Source organism: Eumetopias jubatus, unplaced genomic scaffold (assembly GCF_037043125.1).
Source record: "Eumetopias jubatus isolate StellerSeaLion01/CBP00866 unplaced genomic scaffold, mEumJub1_p1.0 scaffold_15, whole genome shotgun sequence".
Classification (NCBI taxonomy): Eukaryota; Metazoa; Chordata; class Mammalia; order Carnivora; family Otariidae; genus Eumetopias; species Eumetopias jubatus.
The window spans coordinates 81,803,204-81,828,857 of NW_028274821.1; the positions used below are offsets into that span (position 1 = coordinate 81,803,204).

The 25,654-nt window shown below is 40.1% G+C and overlaps 1 long non-coding RNA gene and 1 pseudogene across 2 annotated transcripts; both read left to right on the top strand.

Annotated features, from left to right (window-relative positions):
* The first annotated feature begins 29 nt into the window (after positions 1-29).
* On the top strand, positions 30-23,716 carry LOC114212741 (uncharacterized). 2 transcript variants are annotated; one of them, XR_003610042.2, is made up of 3 exons: positions 30-177; positions 4,449-4,549; positions 22,594-23,716. It is a non-coding gene; the product is annotated as an uncharacterized LOC114212741 (long non-coding RNA). The 2 variants fall into 2 exon arrangements; XR_003610043.2 differs by having other exon boundaries at positions 22,635-23,716.
* On the top strand, positions 3,588-4,283 carry LOC114212740 (large ribosomal subunit protein eL19 pseudogene; annotated as a pseudogene).
* Positions 23,717-25,654: the final 1,938 nt, after the last annotated feature.

Below are 25,654 nucleotides of genomic sequence, written 5' to 3' on the forward strand. Positions count from 1 at the left end.
GGCTTCCGGGCAGACGAGTAAGAAGAAAATGGCGCCCTCCCTGGGCGGGTGGGGTCCGAGAGGAGGCGGAGGGGCACCTGTGTGGGGCCGAGGGCCGCCTGGGCCGAGAGGGTCAGTGGGTGCGAGGGGGAGGAAGCGAGCGACGTCCTGGAGCCGGAGGGGGTGAATCCCAGTGAGGTGCGTTTATTCAACAAACTCCTCTCCGTGCACCTGCCACCCGCCCACGGGCGCGCGCGGGGCAGACACGGCGCGGGCCCTCATGGAGTTTATAGGCGAGGGGCGAGACAGGCGACAAACAAACTAACCAGATCTTTACTCGGACGAAGAACGCGGTGAAGGGACCCAGGTACTCAGAAGAGCAGAGGGCACCTACTTTAGTTAGGGGGCGCAGAGAAGGCTTCCGTAAGGAGGTGGCGTTGAGGTGTGACCTAAATTTGAGTCGGGGGACAGGCAGTGCGGGAGGTCAGACAGGGAGTCCCAGGCAAAGCATCTGCAAGGGTATTCCCAACCTCAAACTCTCTGTTGGGTGGCGGCCGAAACCTTACACTTGAAAACCAGGCTATGTTTTATTCTCCATAACTTTTTTTTTTACATTTTTTAAAAATTTTATTTTCTTATGTTAGTCACGGTACAATACATCATTAGTTTGTGGTGTAGTGACCCACGATTCATTGTTTGCGTATGACACCCAGTGCTCTGTCACTTGTCCAAATGCAAAATGTTCCAAGTATGTTGATATACCCAGGAGAAGGTCCACTTTTAAAAACATTTTATTTTGAAATAAGTGCAGATATCACAAGAAGTTGCAAAGAGTGTGCAGAGAGGTTATGTGCACCTTCTATCCACTTTCCCCCAATAGTTACCCCTTACTTAACTACTAAGTTATCAAAGCCTGGACATCGACAGCAGCACGAGGTGTGTGTGTAGTTCTGTGCTGCTTTATCACATGCGTAGATGGATGTAACCACAACTGCAATCAAGCTCCAGAGCTATTCCATCACCACAAAGATCTCCCTTGTGCGGAGTACATTTTTCTTCTTTTTAATAGGCTCAGTGTTTGGTGTTTAATACCCAACACTGTGGTGTTTGGTTAATATGAAAGGGTAGACTTTCTGATTTTAGCTCCGGAGCCCTGTGGCTGTCAGGATGGAAACTGGAGCGCACACAGTTCTAACAGGTGTTAAGACAGGGGTTGATCATTTTTGCTTTGGGACGCAGACTCGAGTATGTGATAAAGGCCTGACGTAGAGATGTAAAGTTGCCTTCCAGTCACGTATGGGCAAAGAACTGTTTATTTTACTGCCTGTGGAGTACAGCTGTGCAGTCGTTCGGTTTACAAGCCTCCTGGAGAAGATAAGGAGGGGAGTACAGTAATTTAATGATCCTTCCTCTCTAAATCATCCTTGAGATCCACAGCTTCATTTTTTCCATTCTGCAACGAATAAGCCCCAGAGGCATATACTTCCTGTTTATGCTGTGGTTCCCAGGAAAAAGGAGCAAATGCACCAGCAGCTGACTAAATCCTTCAGTAGAGGAGGGCTTGATTACAGATTGCATATCATGAAAAACTATTTGGCTTTCATTTTGCTGGAAAAGAAAATGTTTCAAAATGATTTTGACGTTTGTACTCCTACTTGCTACCTTTGCTCAAGTCTCAAAGCAATCCCAGCAGCATCACTCCTGGAGACTTAGAAAAGAGGCTTCTCTCCCTTTGGGACAAAGACTTTGGTAAACACTTGTTGGCTCTGGTTTCAGATTGCATCAGTTGGGGAGCTAATTCCAGGCCCAAACATGACTGAAAGCTAAGAACAAGTTTTGACTTAATTTTTAAATTACCTTCAGGATGGATGTTTCCACCTTGTGATTTTAAAATGCTGAATTTTGCCTGCCCATGAAACTAGTGTATTCTGGCTTTCTCATGCATATTCTGTATAAATGTGATGTAGGAAAGATGTTAAGAGTTTGGAGTTGATGGCCAAGAAAGAATTCTCCAGACATCTTTGGTGCAAAAGGGTGGTGTTATTCAAGCATGGGCAGGGACAGGACCCATGGGCAGAAAGAGCTACACTGGGGTGGTAATGGGTGAACGATTATATACTTTCAAGGTGGAAGGGGGTTAGGAATAGCGTTAAGTCTCTCTAGCGTACATAAGTCTCTAGGGAATTTTGGAAGCAAGGTTTCTAGGACCTTGAGGGGGCTAGCTATTGTTACGAAAGGTCATTTATTACTGTCTAGTAAAACCTTAGTCATGAGACCCTTCAGATGTGTATCGGTGGGCCATATGCTTGGAGGATGATTGCTAACATGTATCGTGGGAGAGTAAAGATAAAGGAAGTTTCCAAAGGAATTTTTATATGTTAAAGTAGACTTACAGGATCCTGGAGGTCGGGATGTTAAGCGAAGGTTGTCTTTTGCCCTTAGCGGAGTATTAACATCAAAGCAGTTAAGTTTCTAGAGGAAGGTCACTCTGCCAGTCCAAAGGATTTCTCAATGAGCTGTAAGTTGTAAGGAAATTTAATTTTTTTCTTTTGCCTTTGTTCCCCACATCAAGAACTATTATAATTTTGGTGAACTTTTTGTTCTAGCTGTTATTAAGGGATATTTGCATATAAGTTAGAATCAGAATATAGATTCCATATTTCTTTTGTGTTTTATTTTGCTATTATTTCCCTAGCACATTCAGGGAACTAAATTAAGTATTGACTGATGGTGGTAGTGATGATATTAAGACATGGATTTGGTTTAAAGACATACATGCACCACGAAGCCATATAATTGAGTAAGTCAGAGGTAATTTAATCTGTCTTCTTCCTGTGTCCACATAAGACATGCTTTAATAAAAACAACAGGAGGATCCTTTTTTTTTTTCCTTTAAATTGTGAATCCAGGCTGTTCTCAATGCCTTTAGTGAAATCAGCTAGTCAGATACTTTTCAGGGAATAGCAAATACCAGCAAGTTACATCTGTTTGTGGTGTTTTCCCCAGGATGGAACTAACAGGTTTGATCTGTTTCTTTATGTGGACTAATTCACGTTTATTGTATTACAGCAGCATTTTTATCTTATTAGCTCTTGTCTTTAAGAAATTGCTCCTGGAATTGTATCATACCAAGAGTTTCACCAGAGGATTTTATATATTTGGGCTGTGGCAGTCGACCAATTAAACAGAGTTGGTAAGAGCACTGAGAGTCCAGGTTCTCAGGTCTTAAATGAGAATAAAAAGCGTTACTGAAACATTTATGGTATTTAATAGAGCGTCTATAGGAAAAATTTTATTAATCTACTTTATTTATTAAGAAGTTCACTTAGCAGGGGTGCCTGGGTGGCTCAGTCGGTTAAGCGACTGCCTTCGGCTCAGGTCATGATCCCCGGGTCCTGGGATCGAGCCCCGCATCAGGCTCCCTGCTCAGCAGAAAGCCTGCTTCTCCCTTTCCCTCTGCCTGCCCCTCTGCCTACCTGTGCTCTCTGTCAAATAAATAAATAAATAATATCTTTAAAAAATAAAAAAGTTCACTTAGCAAGTATTTGCTGAGCACCTGTTGTGTGCCAGGTATTGCTCTAGGTACTTGGGATACATCAATGAACAAAAAAAGACAAAAATTCGGGCGCTGCGGCCGCAGCCATGAGCATGCTCAGGCTTCAGAAGAGGCTTGCCTCCAGTGTCCTCCGCTACGGCAAAAAGAAGGTCTGGTTGGACCCCAACGAGACCAATGAAATCGCCAATGCCAACTCCCGTCAGCAGATCCGAAAACTGATCAAAGATGGGCTGATCATCCGGAAGCCTGTGACTGTCCATTCCCGGGCTCGGTGCCGTAAAAACACTTTGGCCCGCCGGAAGGGCAGACATATGGGCATTGGTAAGAGAAAAGGTACTGCCAATGCTCGGATGCCTGAGAAGGTCACCTGGATGAGGAGGATGAGAATTCCGCGCCGGCTGCTCAGAAGATACCGTGAATCTAAGAAGATCGACCGCCACATGTACCACAGCCTGTACCTGAAAGTGAAGGGGAACGTGTTCAAGAACAAGTGGATTTTCATGGAACACATCCACAAGCTGAAGGCTGACAAGGCTCGCAAGAAGCTTCTGGCTGACCAGGCTGAGGCCCGCAGATCTAAGACCAAGGAGGCTCGCAAGCGCCGTGAAGAGCGGCTCCAGGCCAAGAAGGAGGAAATCATCAAGACTCTGTCCAGGGAGGAAGAGACAAAGAAATAAAACTCCCTCTCTTTTGTCTTTCCATAAAGGCCTCAGCAGGAACACAGATCAGTTACTCAATAAAACCAACCTTCATCTGCTTCAAAAAAAAAAAAAAAAAAAAAAGACAAAAATTCCCTCCCTTGTGGAGCTTACATTCTAGTATTGCTTTCTACATATATTAGCTTGCTAGGGCTTACACAACAAGGTGCCACAGGCTGGATGGCTTAAATAACAGAAGTTTATTTTTCTTACAGTTCTGGAGGTGAGAAGTCCAAGATCAAGAGTCAGCAGAGGTGGTTTCTTCTAAGGAGCCTGAGGGAAGAATCTGTTCCAGGCCTCTCTCCTTGACTTGGAGGTGTCATTTTCTTCCTATGTTTTTACATTGTCTTCTCTCTGTATGCATCTGTGTCCACATTTCTTCTTCTTCTTTTTTTTTTTTTAAGATTTTATTTATTTGACAGAGAGAGAGAAAGACAGCAAGAGAGGGAACACAAGCAGGGGGAGTGGGAAAGGGAGAAGCAGACTCCCCGCAGAGCAGGAAGCCTGATGCGGGGCTTAATCCCAGGACACTGGGATCATGACCTGAGCCAAAGGCAGACGCTTAACGACTGAGCCACCCAGGTGCCCCGCATTTCCTCTTCTTACAAGGACACCAGTTATATTGGATTAGGGCCCACTGTAATGACATCACCTTACCTTAATTACCTCCTTAAAGGCCCTGTCTCAAAAAAAAAAAAAAAAAAAGACCCTGTCTCCAAATACAGTCACATTCTGAGGTCCTGAGGGTTAGGACTTCAACATATGAATTTTAGGGAAACACATTTTTGCCCATAATATCACATACGACTGTGGTGATCCAAATCTTTGTCTTGCCTGTTTTCTCATATCCTTATCTCTGAGATACTCAAAACCATTTATGTTTCCCTGCAAAGTGTGTCTAGGGGACCTATAATTATGAGCAATTATTTTTCTAGACATGATTTATGTTTAATAACTACTAAAAGGAAAGTTTCTGGTTTGGAAGGTTTACTCTACTTGAAATGTTGCTCCATCCAGCCCCTATTCTACGGTTTTAGTAAAGTTATAAAAAAGAATAAAGAAGAATGATGTTGGAGAAGGGGTTCGACAGGTTATTATTTGCAGGGTACTAGGATTCATGGTAAAAAAAAAAACATTTTTCCCAACACTGTACATGAGGGGAAAGAGAGGCCTATATAATGACATTATTTTTAATAATTCAAGTAATATCATTACCATCATTTACCATCACCACTAGTTACTATTTATTTTTATCCCATGAGGAAATTGAGGAAATTGAGATGGTTTAATCACTTGCCCAAGGTCTCACAGATTATAACTGGTGTCTGTTCCAAGTGTGTATGACTCCAGAGTTGAAGCCCTTAGCCATTCAGAATAATAAAAAGAAACAAAAAGACTCAAATGTTTTATATACAAACACTTCTGAGAAAGTGATATATCTAAGTATCTAAGTATACCTAAATGAGTATTCAAGTTTGCCTTCAGTCTTGATATATACTTAACCTTTATCTTGAAATGATATTTTATTGTTCAGTTTTTATATCATTGTGATATGCTGTATCAAAATGTGTCTGTCTGCCTGTCTTTGATACTGAATTTATAAAGGACACAATCTACAACCAAGTTAGTATTTTATAGTTTATTTCATTGTACATCTTGAATTACATTGAAAATTTAAAATAACTGTTTAAAAGTTTGGCTTTTTTCTTATAATTTGTAAGAATAATTTTGTTTTTCTATTGTATAAGATGAACAGAGCAAGTGAATTGCCTGGAGACATCAGGAAAGGCTTCTGTGGAAAGCTGAGTTTAGTAAGATAAATACAAGTTAAAAAAGGATACTTTAGGAACACAGAAAAGCCCTTATGCATACATAGGCATATGACAGAGCTTGATATTTTGGAGAAAATGCAAGTAGTAACATAATGCAGGAAGTTGGAGCGTTAAGAGATGGCAGTGGACTAAAAGGTACATGCCAAACTTAGAAGGTAGATATGAAGCCCCTGAAAGATCTTAATGAAGGGTTGGAATGAACTCTTCCTATCAAAAGGTCACGTAATAGACAATCTGAATAGACCTATGTTTATTAAAGAAATTGAATTGATAATTAATGACCTAAAACAGAAGGCACCAGGCCTAGATGGGTTCACTGGTGAATTCTACCAAACATTTAAGAAAGAAATCACACCAATTCTGTACAATCTCTTCCAGAAGTTAGAAACAGAGGGAATACTTCCTAACTTATTCTATGAGGCCAGCATTACTAACACCAAAATCAGACAAAGATGTTATCAGACAACTAAGAACAACATCTCTCATGAGCATAAAGTTTTAAAGTGTAAAAGCTTTCAACGAAATATTAGCAAAATCAAACCCAACGAGGTATAAAAAGAATTATATATGGGGGCACCTGGGTGGCTTAGTTGGTTGAGCATCCAACTCCTGATTTCAGCTCAGGTCATGATCTCAGGGTTGTGGGATTGAGCTCTGCATTGGGATCCATGCTGAGCATGGAGCCTGCTTAAGATTTCTCTCTCTCTCTCCGTCTGCCCCCCCCCACTAGTGCTCTCTCTTTAAAAAAAATTATATACAATTATACATAAAATGGTTCAACATTTGGAAGTCAGTTAACGTAATCTCTTACATCAACAGATTTAAGAAGAAAAATCACATGATTGTATCAATAGATGCAGAAAAAGGATTTGACAAAACCCAGTACTCATTCATCATAAAAACTCTCAGTAAGCTAGGAATTAAGGAGAACTTCCTCAACTTGATAAAGAACATGTACAAAAACCTACAATGAACAGCGTGCTTAATGGTGAAAAACAAGCTTTCCTACTAAGATCAGGAACAAGGCAAGGATGACTCTGATCACCCCTCCTTTTCAACATCATACTGGAAGTCCTAGCTAATGGAATAAGACAAGAAAAGGAAGTCAAAGTGTGCAGATTGGGAAGGGAAAAAATAAAACTCTTTGCAGAATATTGTCTATGTAGAAACTCTCTACTTGTACCCTTCTGTTATTACATAAGGAAGCAAAAGAAAAAGGAAAGTTAAATAAAGAAATAGAAGACCCAGAGCAAATAGTTTCACATTAAATATGGTATTGTCTTATGTAGTTCATCAACTAATATATGAACATAAGGTTATTGAACTCTGTGAATCCCAGTGTATCATTTGTGAATAGTTGAGCAGAAAATATCTTTCACTACCCTTGAAGTCTTTTTTTTTTCTTGGACCTTGAGACATAATGGCCTTGGAGCTACTGGATACAGTTATTACATCCTTGGGAATCTTATAGGTGGCATTTGCTGATACACTGTATCTTTACTTTCAAAAACCCGTTTTAAGAAGTCAACATTGGCCGTTAAGTAATGTAAGCGTAGTAATGTAGGATTGATCATTGTATGTGTGTTACCTATCTTTTTACGGTACTGAATTCACATAGGTCATGACAAGTATTTATTCTTGTTATCTTTTCCCATATTGATTAGTCTCCCTTTATAGGAGAGGCCAAGGAGTGACATATTAGCTACTAAAACCTAATAGCTACCATGTCTTAAATACCGGCTATATGCCAGGAATCATATTAATTGCCTTACCCAATTATCTCCTTTAATCCTTATAAGAAAAACCCTGCTTGGTAGCTCTCAACGCCATTATAGAGGAAACTGAGCTTCAAAGAAGTCAAGTAACTTGGTCAAAGTCACATAGGGCAGCAGAAGGAGTAGTGGTTAAGAGTACCGGGTTTGTGGCCCTATTGCCCGTATTAGGTATCTTGTTCAACCATTTACTAGCTCTGTGATCTTGGGCAAGTTATTTGCTTCTTTAAACTTCAGTTTTCTTGGGGCGCCTGGATGGCTCAGTTGGTTAAGCATCTGCCTTCGGCTCAGGTTATGATCCCACGGTCCTGGGATCAAGCCCCACGTGGGCTTCTTGCTCATTGGGGAGTCTGCTTCTCCCTCTCCCTCTGCCGCTCCCCCTGCTTGTGCTCTCTTACTTGCTGTCTCTGTCAAATAAATAAATTAAAAATAAAATAAAATAAACTTCAGTTTTCTTATCTGCAAAATGGAAAAGTAAGTAAAATAATCCATGTAGTGTACTCAGCTCAGTGCCTGATAATACAGTAAGAACTTCAAAAATATTAGCACTTACTAAAGGTAATTGAAAGTTATATGGACATTATATACTAATTTTATTAGAACAAACAAGCAATACCACAGGTTTAAACTTAGGGCTCTCTGACCCTAAAACTCCCTCATTTCTCTCTATTTAATACCATCTCTGTAAATGTTTAGTCATTGATGGAGATAGAACTCATTCTCTATAAGTTGCTTAGATTCTGTGAAAAAAAGATTTGCCAGTTTATCAGTCAGGATAGAGTAGATTATGTTGCATTAATGAACAACTTTCCTATGTTTTTTAGAATATCCCCACATTTTATTTATTTACGCATTCATTCATTCATTCATTCATTTTTACATACATTCTATGCCTAACCTGCGGCTCAAACTCACGACGCTGAGATCAAGAGTCTCACGCTCTACCAACTGATCCAGCCAGGTGCCCCGAACAGCTTTCATAATTTAATGATTCATCACAAAAACGCTTGTTTCTTACTCCCATTTCATGGCCTACATGGGATGACAGGGGCTTTTTCATCATAGTCCCCCAAGGATCTCAGCGGATAGAGGCACCATCTCGACACATGCTTCCACCATCGTCAAGGCAGGAAAAAAGGGATGTGGTGACTTGGGTACTGTGTCTTGATGACTTCTGCTTGGAAGTGACACATGCCACTGCTGCTTACATTTCATTGGCCAAAGCCGGGAACATGGCCGGGTCCAACTTTAAACGAGAAGGGGAAAGTGCAGTTTTGGGGGTACAGGAAAGAGGAGAATTAGATGCCAGTGAGCAGCATTAATGACTACCATACCAATAATTTGAACTTTTTGAGCTTTCTGACTTGATATTTATCTTTTCCATTTCTAAATCTGCCCCCATCCCTTCTTCTGTATATAGATTCTTCAGGTAAAAGCTTAAGTATAGTTTCAAAGAAACACCTCTCTGTTTCAGAGAGGCATATCAGAGTTATCTGGAGACTTTTTCAAAATCATATGCCCAGGCCCCACCCAAGAACTAGTGAATTGAAATATCAGAGGGTCAGGCTCTGGATGGGTGTATTTTGATAAAGCTTCCCAGATGGTTCTGGCTTGCCCTCTGTTATAACTGTGCAGTTGTAAACTCTATTTGTTTTCAGGAGTTGCTCCTAAAACAGATGGGAAGTGAAAACAGCTCTGAAACAGAACTGAAAGGATGGGAAAGAGGAAGGCATCAGGACAAAAATTATGAGTCAGCTGAGCAACGTTCTCAGCTCAGGCTTAAATTGTGTTTTGCAGAAGTCAGTATATTCTGGGCATGCCTAGATGACTCCAGGGTTTTGTACATAAGGGAATACCAATCCTCATGAAAGAGACCCACCTCACTGTAAATCAAGGGAGACTTTTACCCCTGCCCCAAATTTTTACTGAAAAAATTTCAATCATATGGAATGTTGAAGGAATTGATCCACTACTTAATTCAGTAAGCGCTAGCATTTTACTCTATTTGTTTTATTTGCTAATTTTTTCGACATCCACTGGTAATTGTTGCCTGAATCAATTATTTTATTGAGGGGCGGGGGTTGCCAAACAGTGGGGATTTTCTGATTTTATTATTCCTACTATGTTTATTATCATTGTCTAGCACTCTTCAATAAAGAAGAGCTTTTCTTCATCAACTGAGAGGAATTAAGTTTTTCCTAAAAAGGCAGAGTAAATGTGTAATTCTTTAAAATAAAGAAGATTTTTCAGGAGCCCATATTTGAGTTAAGGACAGTCGGCTAGCTTTGTAGCAGACAGATGGCTTGAGTATAGCAGAGGCCTATGCATATAGCTGTATGGCCCAGCTGTCAGACTCAGAATGATAAAACATGGTAACTACAGAGAAGAATGGTGTTGAAATTACAGTGGCTGTATTACTGACAATGGAAGCATCAGCAGCATTAGTGGCCAGGCTTTGGAATAGTCAAAGCACAGGATGCATGGCACAGACGTTGGCAGTTCCATTAGCACTGGTACCTGTTGGTGGGTCCCCATAGCTGAAGTGCCATCAGAGGGCATGGCAGCCTGGCCCCAGTTTGGTTCATTAGCAACACCAGGGAAAATCATTAGCAGAGGAGTGAAATGGTGTCAGCCAATGGGTAACCAACTGGATTTTTCTGGTAGAGCATCCATGAAGCAGCTGTCGGGACACCGAGAGCCCATTCAGCAGAAAGACTAGAGCTCTTCAGGTGCCTGTGGAGACAGAGTCTGTGCCAGAGACCTATAGTTTGGGGAGACTTACTGCGATCCGACCTTCCCCTTGGGCTGGTGCGATCTGAGAAAAAGTGCTGTATCTTCCAAGAACAGGAAATGTCAAAGAAAGGGTGTTTTTCAGGCAAAGGAAACTCAAAGGAGAAAGTGACATCCAGAGTTTGCAAGTGATGTATAGAGGTGATGGCAGGTGGCTCAGGTTGAAAGAGAAATTCAAAGATACTAGTTGGCTCAGTGAGAGAACCTGGAAAACCACAGTGGGTGCAGGCCCAGTTTCCTCATCACAAATACGGTATATCTCTCCATCTCTTCAAGTCTTCTTCTGTGTAGTGCCTAGTGATTTTTTTTATGGTAAACACGGAGATTCAAGTAAAAATCAAATCCCCATTTTATTCCTGATAGAAGTTACATCCCCTGAAAAGTTAAAATGGTCTAAATATAAGGTTTCCTTTAATTGGTGCTGAACCTAGGAGTTGTGGTTACTAAAAGTCAAACCCCATGTAAAGGAATTAAGGAAATAGTGATTGCCACTTTTCTTTCGCTTTTAGCTTTTTTTAAAACATAAGAACAAAGTGACTTTTTTAAAAAGATTTTATTTATTTATTTGAGAGAATGAGATAGAGAGAGAGCATGAGAGGGGAGAGGGTCAGAGGGAGAAGCAGACTCCCCGCTGAGCAGGGAGCCCGATGCGGGACCCGATCCGAAGGCAGTTGCCTAACCAACTAAGCCACCCAGGCGCCCTTACAAAGTGACTTTTTTGCTACTCCACATTTCCTCTAAACATTGATTTCTTGGTGGAGAAATGGAAACTGTTTTTCTACCGGAAGGAAAGAAGTTGAGAATGATTTCTGGGTTGAGTTCTGTTTTTATTATTTATTAACCAAATGTCCATAGACTGAAAAGAAAATAAAAAGACAGGATGTGCACTAAATCATGGCAAGCAGTCTGTGTTATAGTCTGCATGTCATAAAACAAAGGGGTAATTTTATACAAATTTCCTCAAAATGATAAAATTAAATTATTCTTAGAATTCAACAAAGTGATTCTAATTCAGTGTAGTGGAACTTTCCTTTTTTCAATGTAAAAGCTACCATATTTTTATAGAGTGGCAATACAATAATTAATAAAAGTGTTTGGTGGTGTCTGATTTTATTTTTTCCCCTCGTGCGAGGCTGATCAGTTTTATGTTCCATATGCACTCACTGAATCATTCTTAGCTCTATGTCAGGTAATTTGTTCAGGAGTTGAAATCATCACAAGGCTTTTCTGAGAATCCTAGACCTTCCAAAGTGGCAGAAAATTCATTATTGCCTCAGTAGTACCAGTCGGAGCATTGGGTATGCACAATTTTCGACTGCAAGCAAATCGAGCAGCACAGTAGTTGTATTTAGTGGAGTTCATGTTCAAAAGAAACCTCTCAGAATCCTTCCTGTAATCCTTCATTTAGAAGCAGATAAACTGCAGCACTAACTGGAGAGCAAGGGGTGAGGTGCAGAAACAAGAGGAAAAGATATTTTGTTCTAAGTCTTGAAGCAACCTGAGGCAGTTTGTAAATTGGGATATTTTGTCCTTAGCATCCTTTCATTGTTCTTACCTGCTTTTCCTCTACTTCTTAGTGTGCGATGCTAACTTACCCTAATTATCACATTGCCCCAATCCATCCAAGCATGTTTTTTTCCCATCAAAGCTCTCTTTGCACCAAAATTACCTACACTCCTCTCCTGGAGAGTCTCTGATATTAGAAAAACAGAAACTTCATTGAATTGATTTGCCCTAACAAGTACATGGATTATTTAATAGCCAGCCTCTTAACATTTTCAGATGTAATTGTTATTTTTATGAAGAATACCCATTCACACCTAATGAGTTTGAATTTAGGAATTTCTTTTATTATAATGATATAAGAAGGAATACAGGCAGTTTCCAAAAAGGGCTTTTTTTTTGGTAGGGAAGAAAGCAATTTGTTTATCTCCTAGGAGACCAGTTCTGCAAGTGTTAGCAACCTAAGCTGTTCCAGCTTTTCCACGTTCCTATGTAGGTGAGCCTGTAAATTTTTAAGCTCTCAGTTATTTCAACAATATCTCCCTTGATGGTGGTAGTAGGGATGTTGGTTTTATTATATGCATTGTTTGAGGTCTTTCCTGTACCTTGGTTACAAGTTTACTAGGTGTCTTTGTTATTAGGTTTCTGTTTTTGATTTTGTTTTTAAGATTTACTTATTTGAGAGAAAGAGAGAGAGCAGCAGGGGTGGGGTGGGGAGAATCCCAAACAGGCTCCACACTCAGCACAGAGCCCTATGTGGGGCTTGATCCCACTAGCCTGAGATGATGACCTGAGCTGAAATCAAGAGTGCGACACTTAACTGACTGAGCCACCCAGGCATCTCTGTTTCTGTCTTTTTTTAAAGTAATCTCTACACCCAACATGGGGCTCAAACCTACAATCCCAAAATCAAGGTAGGTTTCTGTCTTGAGAGACTCAAGTCCAGAAGCAAAAACATGTAATAAGCACTATAATAAAGTTTCTTAAGAGGAATTGACATTTGGCTTTATTGATTTGTTCAGTAAACATTAACTAGGTGCCTGCTATGTGTCAAGTACAGCCTAATTGCTGGGGATACTGTGATATAACAGGAAAGACATGGTCCCTCCAATGGAGCTTACTGTCTAGTGGTTCCAGACAGTGGATTGCAGGTCACACGGCTTCAGGGAAATGGTAATTACGTAGAGATCAGGCAAAAGGTGGAGCCTTCCTTTCATATTCCATGATGGTTAGGTGACGTTCTGTACTATGAGATGGCAAAAGAGGTAATAACGGTTATCTTGGATGGTCATATTGGACTGTGTGCTCACTGCAGAGGAAGTTCTGGGGAACCAGATAACTACTACCATAGACCAATTTAAAGGGAAGAGGAGTGAATGAACCATGATGGATGCCTTTAATGGCATGGATGATTTCAAGCAAGCAGATGACATGCTCAAATTGCAAAAATACTGCCCTAGTGGAATGACATTCACACCTTTATGGGATAGTCTTGAAAAAAATCTCTTATAGTTTATAGTCATAGGGCTCAGGTATCTGAAAACCAAATTCAAAGATTGATTCTGTGGTTTGGTAAATTATATTAGAACCTGAATTCAAACACTTCAGCAAGTATTTTATATGAATGATAGGTTAAACTAGATTAGGGAAGAGAGGGGTCTTGACAAACTGAATAGAGATAAATGACAGAAACCAAGGCTTAGAGAACCCCAAAGTCCTAGGTTTATCTGAAACAGAGTTCTCAGTTGTGGCCCATCCATAGTTGAGTGTTAACATCCACAAGAATGATAGGAATTTGCTCATTTATGTCATGAAAATATGGGGAATATTTGCAGGAGTGGATTTGAGGGATCTTGACCAGGAAAAATGGAAATGGAATTTTTAGATTAAGCCAAATTAATTGATAAGATAGCATTTGCAGCCAGCTGTTGTTCTAACAATGTACCGAGCTGGCTAATTCCAAATAGCATTGAAAAGCCAGAAAGAATTTGGTCTAAAAAAAGGGATAAAAAATTTTAGGGTATAGGAGTGCAGGATTACATCTGTCATGCAGTCTGCCCATGGGCCCCTCTTAGGTCCCCTGGTATATTCCAGAAGACTGTCAGTTTAGTTTTGCCACAAGGAATGGATTAGTGAAGGAAGTATGAGAATCTTTAAAAAGCACTAAACTGGCTGTCCTTTCTAGGCTGAGAATACTGATGGATAGGGCCACATTTGGAATGAGAGACCTAATCTCGGTGGGACGGCAGAGCCCTAAGACAGAAATGAACAAGTAGTAGGCATAGTCATCACATAACAGGGTGAATGTGATGATTAAATCTCAGGGAGGTTTTGCCATAGTTAATTTATGAAAATTTATTTTTGATTGTAGGAGTAATATGTGACTATTTCTTACTGCTAAAAAATAAAAAAAAATAGATAAAAAGAATTTTAAAATACGAATTTAAAAAGCAGATAAAAAATGGGATTCCTGGGTGGCTCAGTTGGTTAAGGGTCCTGCGGTTGAGTCCCTCATCGGGCTCCTTGCTCAGCGGGGAGCTTGCTTCTCCTTCTGCCTGCCACTCCCCCTGCTTGTGCTCTCTCTCTCTCTCTGTCTCTCTCTGACAAATAAATAAAATCTTTAAAAAAATAGATAAAAAGTAAATACTCCCTAGACTTCTTTCCTCTAACCCTTCTTGCTTTTATGAAATGCTCAGCAGAAATTCTCCACTGCAGAAGAGCTTCTTGACACTCGGATGTTCAAAGATGGCTCACTCTGTAAATGCCAGTTCTCTTTGGTCTCCAGCCAGCCTGATGCTTGCTGAATGGAGTGGCCATGGTGTTAGTGGTAGAGGCTATGCATGGGCTTCAGCAGCACGGACTTCTCGTCTTCAAGGCTGCCCTGGTCCGTGCCATTGCTGAGGGCTCAGTTTGCTAGCAGCAGCTGCCAGTTCTGGGTTCTGGGCTTAGCGTTACACCTGTAGGCACCTCACCAGCTCTCTGTCGTCAGATAGATAATGTTACAGTGGAGCTCTTCCATTGTGGGGAAAGGGGAATAGCAATTTTAGAGCTTATATAATGATTTTCCTTACGCTAGCCGAGGATTTATCTCTCATCCTGCCATACTTTCTGCTTCCTTTCTCTATCCTCTCAACATAATTTTTGGTTGCGTGAATGTTCAGTATTTACACTATACCTATGCCAATATTATGCATAGTCAAATATCGTAATGTACTATGAGCATATTTCTTTTCTTATTTTGTGCTTTTTCTGAGGTTAAAAATTGCTTATTTAAAACTTTTTTTCTTATTTTTCTTTATACCAATTACTGATTTAAATTGCTTTTCAGTATAATTTTATGTGTCCCAGGATAAATGCTAATGGAGACCCACACACCACATGTCTAAATATTTAGAAGTTATAAATCAAACTACTAAATAAACTCCCTTTTCTTCTCTTGACTTGACATATATACCTTCACAACAAAACTGAAAATTATCTCAAGCTGTGGGTTTTATATGACTGAAAGCCTGTGAATTATTAGACAACTGAATTTTAATTTTTATTGCATATGTCTGAGTTAGTGATGTTTGGATGAATAGTAAAGGCTTGCCAAGCTAATAAGTGATTATGTTCTTTGCTATGAGTTTTGTTTTTCTTAATTTCAGCAAAGTACTACCCTGAAATTTCACATAAAATTTGATTTATTGACAATAATGTCACATTAGACCTTTCTTGAGTCATTGTACACTTTATGTATTTTTCTTTTAAAACATTCAAGATAGGGGCACCTGGGTGGCTCAGTCGTTAAGCGTCGGCCTTTGCTCGGGTCAGGTCCTGGGGTCAGGATCCCTCCTCGGACTCCCTGCTCAGCGGGAAGCCTGCTTCTCCCTCTCCCACTCCCCCTGCTTGTGTTCCCTCTCTCTCTCTCTCTCTCTCTGTCAAATAAATAAATAAATCTTTAAAAAAAAATTCAAGATGATCTATTAAAACTAAAAGGTAAGATACTGATGATAGCCAACAAATACAAAAATTTAAAATGTTTAAAACTGGAATTTTTAGCTATATTTTGAAAATTTAATTAAATCATATCAAACGTTTTGTAAAAGTGAAACTAACTACAATTCTAGAATTAGTATCCATCTGTCAGTGTAAAATATGAATAGCTTGCTTCACACATATTACTTCTAGACATACACACAGATTTAAGAATAATATGAATTATTTAATACTACAAAATGTTTCTCAGCTGCCATGTGTAACAGTGTTGAACAGTATGCTAATTCGTGACTGTCACTGAATTCTCCACGTGGAATCCGAAATGAGGTAAAAAAAATGGATTTTCAATACTCAGACTTTAAAGTGCAAGTATCTATTTCATTCATGCTCTCAGAGAGGAAGGATTTGTCACACTAGTTAATTTGTATTTTCTTTTACCAAAGTGCTTCTACTGTGCACATTCTCTCGGTAGCCAAATCTGTCTGACAGCAGAAGCACAGACCCACACACTTACAGAGCATTCAGGGACAGTCAGCTCTTACTTTGAGGAGAGAGGAGGACAAGAGCAGGAGAAGTGGAGAAGCATCTTCCTGGAGCCTAAATGAAGTTAGCATCAGAGAATAAAACATCTGATGTTCCAGATTGCACTGTGCCAGCACTGAGTGCTGGGTCTTGGGCGATAATGGTACCCATGGGTTCCTTCATCAGAATGTATTCTCCCTCTCTCTTCCATCTGTAGGGCTTCTACCGTGTGGGGCCCCGATGCCCAGGTCTAAGGCTGGCCTTGGGTCTTAGCATTCGGTATGCCCAGACTTAGGTCATGCTCCCGTTTTCCAGTAGGATTCTTGTTCCCGCCGTTGTTCTGTCATTCCCCGTTCACCAGTCAATGCCATGCAGGAAGGGAATGAGAACTCTATCTCCTTTTCTCATTTTTGTATTTTAAAAATCCTTTTATTTTGAAATGATTTCAGATCTACCAAAAACATGTTGCAAAGATAGTATAGAGTTGCTGTATATTCTCCCCCAAGCTTCTCCTCCTGGTAACATCTCTTATGATCAAGCTGCACATGCCAAAACTAAGAAATTAACATGAGGATGATACTGTTAACTAAATCACAGACTTTATTTGGATTTCACCAGTTTTTCCATGGATGTCCTTTTTCTGTTGCAGGATATCAAATTGCATTCAGTCATCATGTTCCCTTAGTCTCCAATCTCTGACAGACAGTTGTTTGGTCTTTCCTTGTCTCTCATGACCTTGACAGTTTCAAAGGGTACTGGTCATGTGTTTTGTAGGCTGTCCTCCCATTGGGTTTGCCTGATGTTTGGATTTGCAGTGATTACATTGGGAATACGGATTTTGGGGAAGAATACCACAGGGAGGAGCTGCATCATATCAGGGGTGCACGGTATCAACATGACTTAGGACTGGTGCTGCTAACCTTGAGCACTTGGCTAGGGTGGTATCTCAGGTTTCTCTACTTACTGTTTCTCTTTCCGTACACTATTCTTTAGAAGAGAGTCACTAAATCCAGCCCACACTCGAGGGGTGGGGAATGTATTTTAAAATTGCATTCTATCAATCCTTATTTAATATCTTTTTACCCCCCACTTCTCAATGTCCACTCAGTTCCTGAGCCCTTGAAGATTCTGTGATACACATCAATTCGGTTCTTGGCTTTACCCACTATATCTCAAGTACTTTTCTGCATTCCAGCTAGCAAAATTTTGTTTCTATTATCTCCCTTGTCTTTGTATTTATAGTTTTATGGGCTTTAGAAGATCCATTTTTTTGGTAGTTTTAGTGGGATTTCAGAGGAAGTGAAATTGAATTATTATGTTCAATCTGCCATCTTTATCTGGAAGCCTTGGGGGAAACATTTTTTAATCATCAAAATTGACATTTAATCTGTTTGGATTTGCCATTTTTGTTTGTTATAATTCTACCATTAATATAATCCATGGAATCACTGAATGCTTTTTTGGGTATCATTGTTGTATTTCATAAAACATTGTGATCAGTGAAAAAATTCAGTTCACAGCTAGAGAAGTAAGGCTTCTAATGTCGGTTGGTGTGATTGGCCCTCATTATCAAAGGTAAATTAGGGTTACTGCTATAAAGCCAGGCTTATGCTGGGTATGTTATTAAGTCTAACAGAAAACAAGGCAGACTTGGATACCTCAGGAATCTAAGTTTGTGTTAGTCAACCAGGCAAAGAATCGGCTATGCTAGCCAAAGACAACCAAAACTTGAATGGGTAGAGAAGGGGAGTTAAAATTTCCATATTGGTTTCTTGACCAGTTGCATAAATGAGGATTGGAGCCCTCTGAATATCTGATGCCTTTCTTTTCCCCTCCCTTGTCTCTCATCTTTATGTTTCTAGAGTAGTGTTAGGTTTACAGTACAAGGGAAAGGAAGGCAAGACACAGAGAATTCCCCCATATTCCCTGCCCCAACACAGGCATAGCCTCTTTCATTCACCAGAATGGTACATTTTTATTTTAATAAATAAATTAATTACCAAGGATGACTCTATATTGACATATATCATAACCACCCAAAGTCTGTAGTTTACCTCAGGTGCTGTAGTTTGTATGGGTTTGGATAAATGTATGAGGACATATGTCTATATAATATCATACAGAGTATTTCCACTGCCCTAAAAATCCTCTGCACTCTGCCTGTTTGTCCGTCTCCAATCCCTTGACAACCACTGACCTTTTTACTGTCTCTGTAGCTTTGCCTTTTCCAGAGTGTCCTAGAGTTGGAATCATACAGTATGTAGTTTTTTTTCCTCTTTTATGTTCCTACAATTTTATATCAAGTGTTTTGATATTGGTTTTGTTTATCATTTAGTGACTAGGTTGCATTTTTTTCCTATGCATTTTTATAGTTTTTTGTTACTTTTTCTATTGGTAATGGGACTATATGGCTCAAAAGCCCAAACAATACAGAATATATATTGAGAATACTCCCTCTTGTCTCCGTCTACCTTGTTCTCCTTTACCTTACCCACTGTAAGTAACCACTTTTATTAGTTTTTTGTGTGTCTCTTGGTGTTTATGCAAGTATAAACAACTTCCCCTTCTCCTCCACTTCCTCCTCCTCCTTCTTCTTTTTCCAAAACAGATAACTGTTCTGTGTTCTCTTCACTGAATAATTTGTATTAGTTCATAGGGGTTTTCCTTGTTCTTTTTTACAGCTCTGTCGGTGTCCCAATATGTATTCAACCAGTTCCCTTACAGAAAATGACTTCCGTTTGTTTCTTAATATACTGTTGGTTTTGCAAATAGAATAAACTCTTACGAATCTCATTTTGTAGGTGTGTAGATATATTTTTATATAAATTCCCAAAAGTGAGAAAGTTGCAGAATATTGACTTAGCATTACAGTGTACCTGGAGTGGGATCAGCTCTCATCTGTTTTAAGAGTCAGGGACAATGAGGAAAATAGCAACCATCTTTAGTATTTACAACAGAGAAAACTTAATGCAGGGAAGTTACTGCCAGATGATAGAACTAACTGAGAAAGTGAAGCAACCCAGAGATTAGTTAACAGTGGAAAAGCCACTGCATGTAACCTGGAGAGACAAAAGTAAGAAAGCTGTGTCGCTGAGTCCCAGAGCTGGGGCTCATCTGTTGCATCCTTGGACCTCTAAGGACCTGTCTAGTGAGCACTGGGGCCCCTATGGAGTTACAGTCACTGCCAGAGAAGTTCCTGAGATAGAAGGGAGAGGGAGCGAACTCTCCAGCCTTCGTCCTTCCTACCCCCATCCTCCAGTCTTTGAGAAACCAGCTGATAGTGAGCCTGGGCACCACAGTTTGGAGAAGCTGGTGGCCCCCTCATAGGTTGCAGAGCAGCAGAAGGGCAAACATGAATTTGAGGACCAATGGGCTCAACATCTATAGAGCCCACCCCTTTTACAGCCTAGCTTTTAAGCTCACTCTTCTACTCACATTTAATACTTTCCTACTTCTGCCCAACATACAAACAAAGACACTCCTTCTCTGCATACAAGAAGAGAGACTCCAAGTCCCGTTAGTCATTGTATCCTTTTCAAGTTCAGGACCTGCTGGTGATCCTCATTCCTCTCCAGCAGGTCTAGAGGTGACTTGTGGCCTGGTGACCTATGAACAAAATTGTAAATTAAGTTCCACTCACACTCCGTACATAACTATAGTGGGGAAAGAGAAAAAGTATAAATCATTGGTTAATGTGTACGTAACAAAAATACACATTAGTGATACAGTCTTTGTAAAAAAGTCATAGTCCATATTGATCGCTTCCCTATTCTACCACTTACTTCATATTTCCTTTGTTTTTAGCCAACATTGCAGGTGGTTAGGGTTCTTTACTTAGCAGGGGGTCAGGATATGTTCAGAACAATTGAAAAACACGTTGGAATTTCAACAGAGAGAATTTAATGTAGGGAATTGGTTAAGCAGTTTTGGAGAACTGTAAAGGCAGAGAAGAGGATACCGAGCTAACCCAGGGAGAGGAACTCCAGGAACTCCAGGAACTCTACTCTAGGCCTGGGGAGACAAGAGGAAGCTCAAAGGAGGGGCCCTCAGACCTTGGAGTGGGAGCCATGGCCTAACTATTGCTGATGTCTTTGATTAGGCATGATGAGCCTGGTTCTAGAAGTGCCCCCCAAAAGTTGAACCTTATCATTGCTAATCACTTGTCAGGAAAGGAGTGCTTCCGTTCTCCCGTCTTCTGCCTTGCAGAATTCAAAGGAAGTCAATTGGCAACACAGACGTAGAGTTCCCATAGTCCCAGCCCTTGCATCATAAAACAGAGCATGAAAGTAGATTTGGACTGAGAGGCAATGGTTTAATGACAGGGACAGCTCATCATATTGCCTACTGCATGTCCATACACAACTTTCTCCATATATTTCAACTTCCTGTGCAGCAATTCCAAATTCCAGCCATTTCTTTAACAAGATACAACTACCCTTTGTAGAAATAGGCGCTCTCACCTTTTCCCCCAAAAAGGGAAGGTTCCAAATGTCATAACATTCATGTCTGGATGATGTCAATTACTCAAGTTCAGTTGGAGTCCCTCTTAAATATTCTGTAATCTAAAGATGAAATTGTAAGTTAACCACTGCCATTAATTCTTAAAATTACAATAGGAAGGGAGAAGGAAAAAAATTACTTAATATGTGCAAAAATACATAAACACACACATATGTGCACAAACATTAAGCAAAGAAGAAAATAAGGTCTAGATATTAGTCCTTTTTTCTGTCTGGTTATAAGCCTGTGGTTGATGTTTCTAACTTCCTTCTTCCCCTACTCATTTCATCTTCCCTTTGCTCTGAGCCAGCATCTACCCCAGGTGATGTGATCCAACACTTCACTCCCAAAGGCTCTGAATCTTCAGTGGTCCTGTCTTTTCTTGGTTACTGTCATTTTCCACTAACTTTTACAGTGGGCATGTTGGGAAGAAAATGAATATAGGTGACACAAAGGAGAGAGAATTGATGTGCTTGGTGATGACCACATGTGGAATGAGAGAACGGTGTAATATTTGTACCACCCATGTGACAGTTCTGGTCTGAGTTTGAGTGGAGCGTGGACAGATCTGGGCTTACTATAGTATTACCAACTGTCCTAGTTTGACCCGGATGGAGGGATTTCCTGGAACCTGAGACTTCCTGTGCTAAAACTGGAGAAGTCCCTGGCAACACGGGACAAGTTGGTCACCCTGGCCTGGTAGGAACTGGTGGGGCAGATTAATGACAGCAACTTCTTGGCAGGAGGACTGAGCCCAGTCATCATCTGGGATAACAGGTCCTTAGGGAGTGAGCAGTCAAGAATCCTTAAACTTGCAGTAAGAGAGCCTTTCGTGGTGGAGGGAAATAGTGATTCTTAGTCCTCCGTGGCGGCTGCCATTCAGATCAATCCCTAACCCATGGACCCTATGGGTCCAGTGTGGGCTCTAGGGAGAGAGGAGGTTGGAAGTAAAATCTGTGAAATCTAGCAGAGGGTAACCCAGGGGAGACAGCTTCCTTCTCATCACAGACCACCCCACTGCTCTGGAAACTTGAGGGCTTTAGTGCAGTGGTGACTTCAGTTGAGGGTGGGCTGGGGGGTATTGCAAGGGATGGGGAGTAGGAACTTGATAACATATATTGGCATGTTCTGTACTAGCGCTTATAGAAGAACTGACGTGCTTGGCCAGACAGAATAATATTCACGCAGGTGGGGCATACATCAGTGAAATTTAAGTTATTACTACAAACATGACATCAACAGGCTGGGGAGTGCGGAGGCCAGAGGAAACTTGGCAACACTGGCTTTTCTGGAAGCAGTATCAGTAGGAAAGGATGGGTTGATTATGATTACTTTCCTTATAATATTGTGCCACCTAGTGTTAACTTTAATATACTTCTTTTGTCCTAGCTCCATGACTAAGAATTAAGAATCTGAGAAGTTTCCGAAGTCATCACTCATTTGTTATTTTTCTCATTCAACAGATACTGATTGAATACGTTCTATATGTAAATCACTTTCCTAGGTATTGAAATTACAGCTGTGAAAAAAACGTGAATTGATGGAAGCTTACATTCTTGTGGGGATAAAGATAACGCGTAAGTAAAATGTATCCTATACTATATAGTTATAAATGTGAAGGAGAAAAAAAATCAACCAAGGAAGGAAGAATTAAATTTAAGGTTTTGTGGGGAAGGGTCTATAATTTTAAATCAGGTGGTCAGCAAAGCCTCTGAGTAAAAAAGACATAGTGAGGGAGAATTTCAGGCAGAGGAAATTGTGCAAAAGCCCCAAGGTGGAAACATGCTTGGTGAGTTCAAGGAACAGTGAGGATGAACCGGCTGAACTAGGGGGAGAGCATTGGGAGATAAGAGCCTTTGGAATCACAGTAAGAACTATCACACTTATTTGGAGGTTGGAAATCCTAACAGAGTTTTGAGCAGGGACATGGTGTTGTGTATCATTGATTTATTTATTTTTTCTTAGAGAGAGAGAGAGTGAGAGAGAGCCCAAGTAGGGAGGAGGAGCAGAGGGAGAGGGAGAAGCAGACTCCCCGCTGAGCAGAGAGCCCGACATGGGGCTTGATCTTAGGACCCCAGGATCATGACCTGAGCCGAAAGCAGACGCTTAACCAGCTGAGCCACCCAGGCGCCCCTTGTGTACCATTTAATAGGTTCACTCTGACTGCTGTGTTGAGAACAGACTGAAAGACAATTGGGTCAAAAGCAGGGAGAGCAGTAAGATACTAATAATCCAGGTGAGAGATTACAACGTGAGCCAGATGAATGACAATGAAGGAGGAGTAAGGTGATAAGAAATTGTTAACGCCTATTTTGCTCTGCCCTACCTCAAGGATTTGGGACTAAATTATTTGGGAGAGTAAGGAAAAGGAAGGAAGCGGCCACTTGTAGGTTTTTAATTCACCTGGATTTGGTTTCTGTGTATGGTGAGAGAGAATGCAATTTAATTTCTTTCATAGGAATATTCTGTTTTCCCAGCACCATTTACTAAAAGATTACCTTTTTTTTTATAACCATGCATTCCCATTACTGTCGTATATGAAGTGTTCATTTATATGTGAGTCATTGCACATCTTGGTTATGTTCCACCGATTTGTCAATTTCTGTGACAGTGTTAGTGTTTTATTTATTTTTTTACTTCATAATCAGTCAATATTTGTTTTTTTCTAAGATTTTATTTATTTATTATAGAGAGGGAATGAGATAGAGAGAGAGAGCATGAGAGGGGGGAGGGTCAGGGGGAGAAGCAGACTCCCCGCTGAGCAGGGAGCCCGATGCGGTACTCGATCCCGGGACTCCAGGATCATGACCTGAACCGAAGGCAGTCGCTTAACCAACTGAACCACCCAGGCGCCCATCATCAGTCAATATTTGATATTGCAAGAACTGTCACCTCATTTTTTAAAGAGTGTTCTGGATATTCTTGGTTCTTAAAATTTCCATAAAGTTTTAAATCAGCTTGTCTAGGGGCACGCGGGTGGCTCAGTTGGTTAGGCGTTGGACTCTTGATTTCCACTCAGTCATGATCTCAAAGTCGTGGGATCAGCCCTTTGTTAGGCTCTGCATTGAGCGTGAAGCCTGCTTGGGATTCTCTCTCTCCCTCTCTCTCTGGCCCTACCACCCGCCCCACTCATGCATGTGTGTGTTCTCTCTCTCTCTAAAAAAAATTTTTTTTAATTTATCAAATTCAAACAAAAACAAAAACAAAACCCCAAACCAAAAGCAAAAAACTAAACCTGTTGGGAATTTTGATTAGGATTGAATTGAATTGATAAATTGTTTTTGAGTGAATTGGCATGTTTAGCCCTATTAAATCTTCCAGTTCACCATTTATTTTAGTTTTTAGTGACTTTCAGTAGATATAGAGGTCTTGCATATCTTTTGATAGGTCTATTTCTAGATACTTGATTTTTTATGCTATTGTAAAAAGAGATCTTTAAACAATATATTTGCTAACAGTTTTTGACTAGTATTTGGAAATGCAGTTGATTTGGGTATATTGATTCTTCATCTAGCAATTTTGCTAAATGCCCTTATTAATTTTAATGGCTTATCACTTGGGGGGTTCTACGTACATAATATTTCATCTGTAGATAATTATGCCTTTTATTTATTTTTCCTGGCCTTCATGTTTTGGCTGGAATTGCTAGCACAATATAGAACAAAAGTAGTGATACCAGCAAACCTTTAATTGCTCTTTTCAGAGGAAAAAATTCTAATATTCAACATTGAGCAAATGGTAAGTTTACTTTGGTTTTCTGTAGATATTCTTGACTAGATTAAGAAAATTCCAGTCTATTTTTTTGGGAAAGTTTTAAATAAAATCATGAATGGATGTTGAATTTTATAAAATTTTTTTTAATTTACATCTAGAAATACTATGATTTTTTTCCCCTACTTTAATTTTGTAATGTGGTAGATCTCACTGTTTGATTTCCTAATGTTAAACTGACCTTACATTCCTAGGATAAATCCACCTTGATCATGATTGATTATCTTTTTAATAGATTTCTCAATTTGGGTTCCTAACATTTTCTTTAATATTTTTTATACTTCTGTCCATGAATGAGATTGGCCTATAATTTTCATTGTCTTTGTCAGTTAAAGGATACCTGAGAGCACAGTCAGGTTTTGGCATCAGAGTTTGCCAGCCTCCAAAAGTGAGTTGATGAATCTCTCTTTTCCTGTCATCCTAGAGTTTGTGTAATTTTGGCATTATTTCATCTTTGAATTTGCTGGAGAACACATCAGAGCTTGGAATTATTTTTAAAATTAATAATTTGTCTTAATTTTGCTAAGATATAGTTCACAGAGAGTTTACCCATTTCTCAAGCATTCACTTCAGTGGTTTTTTGGTATAGTCACAAATATGCGCAACCATCACCATGGTCAACTCTAGAACATTTTCGTCACCACAAAGAGAGATCATGTACCCTTCAGCTGTTACCTTTCCCCCTCTGTAAACCTCCAGCCCTAAGTTACCACTGACCTACTTCCTGTCTTATGAGTTGCCTGTTCTGGGCAT